The following is a 10000-nucleotide window of genomic DNA, read 5'->3' on the forward strand; positions in this document are numbered from 1 at the left end:
TACATAAAAGTGTTCAAAATAGGTAGTAAAAGAAATTCATAATTATTCTAAGCTCTACAAAAATCATGATTGTTTATAAGCATATATAGAGAAAGAGTTTGTAGACAGTATTTGATAAAAGAAAGCGTATATTGCTTAGTCAAACCTTCATCAGGAATCAAATTGAAGTATTCAAACAGAGTTCTATGGGAATGACCTCACTTTTTCTCCTTCATCTACAGTCTTTAATTTTAAAACTAAAGTAGGAATATATTTATCTAGAATATTTTTGCTAAGTACCCCGATATCAGTGCTAGAAGGACAAATAAGTCGTAAGGTTGGGTTATTAAAATAATTTGGTTTGTGATCTTTTAAAATAAAACGAGGTTCTTTGGTGGTCAAGAGGTTCGGTCCTCATCTGTAGGTCATATTTATCTTTCTCTAAATTGTCTTTGACGTTCAATCGATTAAGGATTTTTTAAAAACATAACTTTCCAGCGTCCTCTTCCTCATATGCACGGTAATCACATTCGGTTAAAATAACTTATGGATGTGTTTGGTTTCTCATTGTTTCCCTGACAAGATGATTACATTGTTTTACATCATCTCATGACCTCAGGAATAATACCAATGTTTTCTTCAAAACATATGTCGGAAGTATAAAGATTTGAATAACACCTGCGTTTAACTCCATTTCTTAATTCATATATATATATATATATATATATATATATATTATATATATATATATATCATAAGTTGTAGTTATCTTTAAAACAATTATGATAAAGTGGCAAGCAAACATAACCTAAATAGGCAAAATATATTACTAAAAGTCAGGGTACATATTCGCACCTGTTTGCTATATGTAAACACGCGTGGAGAATGTAACAAATATACTAAAAATCCTTCCTCTCCATTTTTAAAACCACAAAGAGAAGAGTAGAGGTCTTCTCAATTGATTTCACTTTCTGTGCCGAATGGCATTTAAAGATAATTAGCTAATGCTTAGTATGTAAACAATATAGATCATGTATGGATGTCATTATTCAGTGTATTTCAAGATCTCTTGCCAAGAGAAAAAACAATCGGTTTCTAACCTAGATCCAAGGTTCCTTCTTTGGAATTTCAACATCAACAACACGGTATTTTTGTATGTATGTATGTATGTATGTATTATGTATGTATGTATGTATGTATGTATGTATGTATGTATGTATGTATGTATGTATGTATGTGCAGATTTGTATGTTTTGTGTACGTCTTCTCATGCATATCGTTGCATATCTAGACATGCTCATATATATTCAAATGATAAACTTCTAGAAAGTTTTACAGATTTTTACAGTTCCAGTGATGGCTTGGATCTGTACTCTTCGAATCAGCTTTCTCTTTTCTGGTTTTGGGAAACCTAATTTCTGAAGATTGGTATTTATGCAAAGTGTTACATATCCCAGGATTCCAATAATTACTGGTATAAATCTGAACTTGTAATCTGGATAGAGTAACTGCAGATTTCTCAATAGTTTAGCAGAGGTGTTCTATTTTTCCCTGACCTTCATCTTTATGTTAACATCAGCCAAGCAGCTAATTTCCACAACTGTGCACAGTTTCTCTTCTCCATCCTAAATCATTATATCAGGTCTGTTGCGCTTACATTTTATTCAGGTCTTCTCTAGTACATTCCACCAGTTTTCCTTTTTATTACGAGTGGCTATGGCTTCTATTATATTGTGAGTTCGTATTTCTTTGTCATCAGGATTATCCTTCCGACGGATTTCATTATAGAGAGTATGTATGTATGTATGTATGTAGTATGTATGTATGTATATATGTATGCAGGGCTCATTAGCCACCAACGGAGCCGCAAATGCAAAATATAATTTAGTCCGAGAGGGCAGAATGTTCCTAAAGGTCAGCAATGGTCTCATGTATGTATGTATGGATGTATATATATAATAATATATCTATATATATATATATATATATATATTATATATATATATATATAGTGAGAGAGAGAAAGAGAGTGATGGACACACACACACACACAGACATATATATATAATCTTTATAAATGATATGTGTAGAATAGCAAAGAGAAACATAATACGAAAATCGTTCATTTTCTTTGTTAGTTAAACATTTAAGATGCAAAATAATTTTGTCATATATCAAAACATTTGACATTTAGGCTTTATAAATTGACAAACCGTAATATAATAATTGATTGATAATGTATTCATAAATTAATTAAAGAGTCTATGTTGTGCTCATGCCAACGTTTACCATTTCAAATGCTACGCATGCAGCACAATCAAATATTAATGAAGCACTTCCAGTATAGACTATCACTGACAATGTTCTGCCATAGCTGAGAAAGAAATTCCTGTCAGAAATCTCCATGTACGCTAATACGTTCGCCAGTTTTGCTTTGAGCTCAAGTTTTATCACTCATGCCGCAAGCACACGCATACACACATTTGTGTTTTAAACGTATATACATCCATATCTATATGAGAAGTATACGCTTACATAGATAGGAATATAGAGAGAGAAATAAAGGATTTAGGAACAGAGCACAAAAGAAAATGTGGTTTGGGAGAAAGAAATAGAGAAATGGTTAAAGTAGAAGGAGAAGAAGAAGAGGGAGGAGGGGAGGGGGAGAGGAGGAGGAGGAGAAGAAGAAGAAGAAGAAGAAAAAGAAAGAGAAGACGAAGAAGAAGAAGAAGGAAAAGAAGACGAAGAAGAAGAAGAAGGAAAAGAAGAAGAAAAAGAAGACGAAGAAGAAGAAGGAGAAGGAGGAGGAGAAGAAGGAGGAGAAGAAGGAGGAGGGGCGGGGGGAGAAGAAGAAGGGGGAGGGGGGGAGGAGAAGAAGGAGGGGCGGGGGAGAAGAAGAAGGGGGAGGGGAGGAGGAGAAGAAGAAGAAGAAGAAGAAGAAGGAAAAGAAGAAGGAAAAGAAGACGAAGAAGAAGAAGGAGAAGGAGGAGGAGAAGAAGGAGGAGGGGAGGGGGAGAAGAAGAAGGGGGAGGGGAGGAGGAGGAGGAAAAGAAGAAGGGGGAGGGGAGGAGGAGGAGAAGAAGAAGAAGAAAAAGGAAGAGAAGAAGAAGAAGAAGAAGAAGAAGAGGAAGAAGAGGAAGAGGAAGGAAGAGAAGAAGAAGAAGAGGAGGAGGAGAAGAAGAAGAAGAAGAAGAAGGAAGAAGAAGAAGAAAGAAGAAGAAGGAAGAGAAGAAGAAGAAGAAGAAGAAGAAGAAAAAGAAGTAGAAGAAGAAGAAGAAGAAGAAGAAGAAGGAGAAGAAGAAGAGGAAGAAGAAGAAGAGGAAGAATAATAATTAACAAGCATATAACGTGTCTGTATTGTGTTACTTGATAATTCCTCCAAGCATTCTATAGCACAATGTAAAGAGTGTTGGATAAACGGCAGAAGAAAGGAGAATGTATTGATAGACATTGGCGCTCTGTTGGGCGGCGCAGGAATGGCTGAGGTAAGAAATTTGCTGTCCAGCCACATGGCTCCAGGTCCAGTGCCACTGCACAGGCTTTCCAGATTCTTCTGAGCAGATTTGGCTGGTGGAAACTGAAAGAAGCACATCGAACATACACACCAACGCACACACACACACACACACATTGTATTCTTCCGTTAAGGTTGTATCAACAAAATGTAAATCCAGTGTGTATGCACGTGCGAGTGTGTGTGTGTGTGTGTGTGTGTGTGTATGTGCGAGTGTGTGTGTATGCACGTGCGAGTGTGTGTGTGTGTGTGTGTGTGTGTGTGTGTGCGAGTGTGTGTGTATGCACGTGCGAGTGCGTGTGTGTGTTTAATCCACCTCCACAGCTGGAAAACCGGTGTCGATTTGTTTAAGTTCCAGCATGTTGGTGTTCAAGTATCGGTCTTTTGAATACATCCTGGGGTCGATGTGTCCGAGTAAACTCTCGATTGTGGTGCGCCATTGTAGTCACAGTCCATCGATTTAATCAAGTAAAAGATTAAAGATAAAGAACACACACGCGCACACAAGCACACACTCACTCACACACACACACACGCATATATTATAAATAAACACTGTACGCATGCAATACGTATACACACGTGTGTGTGTTTGACGAATAGGAGCGACACGAAAGTAAAGTTTAACTGAAACGAGACAGAAAGAAAACCAAATATGAAGATTAGAAAAACTGACCGATGAAAAAAAATTATGATTGATTTTATTTTTAGACGGCAGTTCGATTTGTATCAATAAAATATGTTTTCAATTCTTTTCATCGTTTTACTTTTGATTTGCTTTTTCTTTGCTGTTTACAATTTTTTTTTTCCGCCTTTGAATTTTGATAAAGATCGGCCGAAATACTCATTTTTTCTCTTCTTTTAACTCTTTTCAGTTTCGTGCCAAATCATATCATCACAGCTCACTTTACGCCTCTACTATTATGGAAATGTTACACAGCTATTTTCCTCGCTCTTATTGTTGCCTGTGGTCTTATAATGATGTTGTTGTAGAGTTATGCTTTTGTTGAATCTCCTTTCGTTTTCATTCTTTTCCTTTTTTCTTTCTTCTTTTGCTTTTCCATCTTTGCACATGTACTATGATGATAATATGCAGTTATCACTAAACTCGACGAAGGGATTTTTTGATTTTTTTTTTAATTCGTGAGTCATAATCTCTTTCAACGGTAATGCAGTCAACTGATTTTTATTTTTATTTTGTTTTGTTGCAATTTATTTATTTATTTATTTATGGCTACCTTTTATCAATGTAGAGAAAAAACATTCAATACCACCACTCTTCTATTTCATGTCACTTGAATTTTCTTTCTTTCATCTATTTTTCATTTCTTTTTTATGGTTAGTAGATGAACGATAGTACTGCGGTAATATATACCAGAACAATGATGAAACGAAATTTCTATTTTTTAACCTTCAATTCAAAAATTACAAAAATATTTTTCAATTCATATTTACTAATATTATATTTAGTTTTGAAATTTAAATTTCGTTTGTCACTTTAGCACTCTGTGAACGAAAAGAAAAAATTAAACTACTATGATATAGTAACACGTTCGCCATTGTTCTCGTCTTTGTGACAGCACAGGGTTTGAAATAAACCGGTAATTTGAATAGCTACGTTTTCTACTGATCTCCATTTACTATTGATCTTAGCTGCTCAATTAATATATACTGTAGCTTTTGCGATTCGGAAAGACACTCTATGTGACGGTTTGGTCGGGCAAAACTATCATGTATATCTTCCTCAGATAACACCCCACCGTCTTTGAATGCGATAGATTGGATAATATGGTTGAGGGTTACTTAAGCATAGGAACAAACATCATGGTCACTGTTGGATATCCTTTGAACATAGGTCTTCCCACCAAGGTGAATTTGAGGTTAAATAATATCATTAACAAATGAAGCATCGAGGAGTCAACCAGAGGAACTTATGCAGAGTCACTTGATCTGCTGGAGATGGCAAACAATTCTCCCCAACTGTCCTCACTACACTACTTTGGTCATAGCTAAGCAGCTAGAAGCAAACATAAAGATCTCTATAACAATAACTGCATCAAGAGGGAACATCTACGAGCTAAGTATGTTATAATACAAAGAAGAATATAAAAGCATTTACTACTTTTGTCTTTGGATCTGCAAACAAAGTCGAGCTGATCCTAACGGAAAGGCTTTTCTTTAGGTCTATACCTTCAAAGTGATTCTGAGAGCAAGCACATGTAACTGTAACATCGAAGTAAGTAATTACCAGCTTTGAAATAACCATCCACAATCTCGAAGAAACTAGAGTTTTGTATGAAAATCTTTAACTGTTGTAGAAATACGACTGAGTGCTTCTTATTCTTAACTGCACAAAGGTGGCCGAATAGTGGTGGGGCAGTAGTGTCCCTTCAACCGATTCAGAGAGAAAGACGATGATGAAAAAACGCCACCAACGTTTCGCTTGTACTTTCACGAATCGATTGTGAAGGGATCAAAGAAAATGGAACTTAGTACGATATTTGAACTTAGAACGCAAAGTACCGGCAAAACTACTGCAAGGTAATTTATTGAATGGAAAGAAAAAAAAACAAGATCAAAATAAAGTAGAAGAGAACCAAGAATGCAGCGAAGGTCATAAATATACGAAGTGATTTCCATATCAATTTAGGATTGCTATGGTAGTAGGCCTCATGTTTAAACTGCAGAGCTTTTAGGTAGCTTTTAATCTTTCACCTTCGTCATGTTTGGTATGAAATAAGTATCATATCTCTGTTAAAAAAGACGCATCTAGTAGACACGACCTTGATTTCAAACTGCTGAAAAGCTTGTTTGGTCTAGGCTCGCGGTTTTATTTCACAACGAGACGAAATAGATGAGTTTCATTTCACATTCCAGCTTATGAAATTAGTTTAGCAATATTAAGCATCGATGCAACCTTAATTTGTGGTGATAGAAACATGAAAGTAAACACTTCATTGTTCTGGAATTGTAAATGATGCGAGAATCTAAAGGTTCAATGAGGCAACTAACAGCATGAACGCTGCTTGAGTCATTTGAGTCTTCAACGAAATAAATACCTAAAAGTTTTCATGCGTCATTGGCACTGTCTAAACTATTAAACGCAGGATCGCTACGATTCGATTAGCCTTAACGGTGGAACATATTACGTGGCATCAACAACTGTTCGTACTTCTTGCAGGAAAATTCTGAGGTTAAAAAGAATATTGCAGGATGCTGAAATGGTGTATTTTCTTATTATGTATGCCGGTCTCAGTGTTCATCGTGTATGAGATTAAAACAAAGATATCAGAATGTGAAAACTTCACTGATTCTGTCCTCGGAAGACGCTTTCATTTCAAAAGTAGCCAAGTCTGAATATAATTGCAAATAAAAGCCAGATCACTGGACCAGTGGTTGTCGCTAGATTCTTGCTGTAGGCAAATGCTAAATTTTACGTAGAAGGTGTACTCCAAATATTCTGTGGTTCTTCGGTTATGCCTTTTAAGGAGTCCTCACATTCGCTACACCCGGCTTGTAAGTAGAACATACAGCCGATTTACAGAATCTCAATATCGTCATCCTCTAAAATTCAAGCTACTTGGGGACTGTCACTGTTTTGAATGTAAGGTCGTTGTATTTGTGGCGGCTGAGGTGACGATGGCGGCAGGAAACAAGATACTGTATATTGAATATGCGTAATATCGTAAAAACTGAGACGAGATAAAAATCCAGTTTCAATAAGCTACAAACAGACACATGTATTCATATGCACGAAACGCACACAGACATAGACACACGTACACACATACACATATACATGTATTTATAATCACACATATACTCGGTATGATTAATGAACTGGTTAAGTTATCTGTAATAGAGGTTTGTGTGTGTGTGTGTGTGTGTGTGTGTGCATGATGCAATACCAAATCTATATTATGAGGACAACCACGTTTCTCTTTTTTCTGCCTGTCCATCAAAATATACCCTAAGATCAAGATATATTTCAAGTAATTTACTTCCAGGAACACAATAAAAATCTGAGAATTTATTCAATTTATTCATCGAATTCGCAAATGCATAAAGCAAATAGAAAAATAAAGTTTGACCTTCATTCTGTGGTCAAAATGGATGAAAGGGAAAACGCTCAGGTGGGAATACAGAAAAGAGAAATATTCTTCAAATAGCAACGGGTTTAATACAACTTCTCACGGTAAGACGGTTTATCCTCCCGTAAACTCATTTCGATTTATTACATGCACTTCCTTCGAGAATTTGAAAATATTTAATTTTGGGTTTAGTAAACAAATTTACGGGAACATTCTATTGGTACAACAGGTAATTCTGCAGTTTGTTAAGTAAATACTTATATTTTATACTTTAAAATTTGTTGATAAAGTAGAAAAACGTTTATTTTATACTTAAAAGTTTGTTGATATCTTGAAACTTTTCCGATCGTGAATAAAATATAATTCACGAACACTTATCATTGCCGCCCTCCTTAAGCTCGTAAAAAGATTTTCCCAAAGTATTTCACTAAAATCTAATGTTCAGAAATACGGACAAAATCATTGTTTAAAACATTCTTTATGATATTCATCGTCCTCCAAAACTATTACTTTACCATCTTCATGGGCGTCTTGCTTCAAAAAGCTGTTAACTCTCTTTCGAATCAGTTTGAAAATTGCCTGGTGATAATGAAAGTAACATGAATGCAGCTTAAGGAGAAATCAGCTAAGCAGGGTATACACGCGTGCGCGCGCGTAAATGTGTGTGTGCGCGCGCGTGTGTGTGTGAGAGAGAGAAAGAGAGAGAGAGAGAGAGAGAGAGAGAGAGAGAGAGAGTACTGAGTTTGCAGAATATGAATAAAATATTTTCAAAATAAATGTTTATAGTTCAGCAATATTAAAAAATCATTCATTATGCCTCTTCTGTTCAGAAACAAACTAAATTTCATTTAAAAAAGCCCTAAATTTAACACTTAAAGTGTGAACATGAAAATAGGTGTATATTTCATCTATTGTTTGTACTTAAATTGAATATATTTTACATTAAAGATAACATTTTAAATAGACAAACCATTTCAATATAAAATCTTACAGTTTAGTTATTATATTTTGTGGAAAACTGAGGAATTACAAGAAGCCACATGTTTAACTGAAAACGTTATGTATTTTATGTAAGATATGAAGAGTGGCGTGAAACGCAAGCACTGCTGCAGATTTATTGCCCGCTTACACAGAAAGACAGACGATGGCAATTTCCAGAAAATTGCGATAGTTGGTTAGTAAATTTGCTAATACCACTGTCTCACAACATCTATAAACTTGGACAGTTCAGTTCATCTTGACCATCGGCGGGCATGAGTTGTAATTTTTAAGAAAGGAAACACTGAGTTTATCCCAGAAACCGCTATTATTGGAAATAAGAAGGTGAGGCTTGTGTAGGATGGAAGATTGAGAAGATAAAGCGATGTACAAGGATTTGAGACTGAAAGAACCTGGAAATAGGTGGATAAAGAAAAGAATGCATGGAGAATTTCATAGGGAAGATAAGACAGACAGAGAAAAAAGATGGCTATGGATGACTAAAAGTGATTTAAAACTGGAAACGGAGGCTCTAATCTGTGCTTCCCAAGAGGAAGCACTAAGAACCACTCACATCAAATGCAGAATAGACAGCACATCAGAAAGTGATAAGTGCAGAATTTGTGGACAAAATGGTGAAACCGTATGACATATTACTAGTTAATGTACGCCACTAGCACAGAAAGAATATAAGAGACGTCATGACGACATAGCAAGGATTGACCATTGGACACTTTGTAACAAGTATGGACTTGACAGAACAAAATAGTACGAACATAAACCCGAAAGCATTATCGAAAATGATAAAGGAAAAATCCTATGGGACTCTATGATTCAGTGCGACCATGAGATATAAAATAGGAAACCAGGCTTAGTGTTAATTGAGAAAGAAAGCAAACGATACTAGATCATAGATATATCCAGCTGACAACAAGGTATGCGATAAAGAAGAAAGAAAAGTCGACAGATATGACAGGTTAGCTTGGAACGTTAATCAGTTGTGGTCGCTGAAAAAGGTGGTAGTAATACCAATAGTTGTCAGAACCCGGGGAATATGGGTAAAAATGGAGCAAATGGGGCTGCAATAAGGGTGGAGCACTTGTAGAAAACAGTACAGTACTGCTTGGAACTGCTCGAATCCTCCGGGTGATGCTCGAAAAAAAAGGGTATGGCCTTAGTTCATAGGTAGTGTGGTGGGAACTCAAACCACCTTCAGTGCTTGAAAATGACCACATCTCACTTCTCTGAAACTTCCTCATTCAAACTGACAAAAAATAAATGTGAATAGGCCAGACATTATATTGAAATACTTCAGACAAAAGTCATGTCTCCTCATTGGTATGACTGTCTCAATCGATATAAACGTATCTGTCAAGACCTACCAGAAACTGAGCAAGAATAGATTGGCTAAATGTGGAACCTGAAGACTTAAACAATA

The 10000-nt window shown here is 35.8% G+C and overlaps 1 long non-coding RNA gene across 1 annotated transcript in view; it reads left to right on the forward strand.

The window, feature by feature from the left end:
- Positions 1-10000, forward strand: part of LOC118765727 — a 25501-nt gene that overhangs the window by 15427 nt on the left and 74 nt on the right. The window contains exon 3 of the long non-coding RNA XR_005001598.1: positions 9965-10000. This exon is cut by the window's right edge and continues 74 nt beyond it. This is a non-coding gene — a long non-coding RNA (uncharacterized LOC118765727). The remainder of the gene's footprint in view (positions 1-9964) is intronic.

This window comes from Octopus sinensis, linkage group LG13 (assembly GCF_006345805.1).
Source record: "Octopus sinensis linkage group LG13, ASM634580v1, whole genome shotgun sequence".
Taxonomy (NCBI): domain Eukaryota; kingdom Metazoa; phylum Mollusca; class Cephalopoda; order Octopoda; family Octopodidae; genus Octopus; species Octopus sinensis.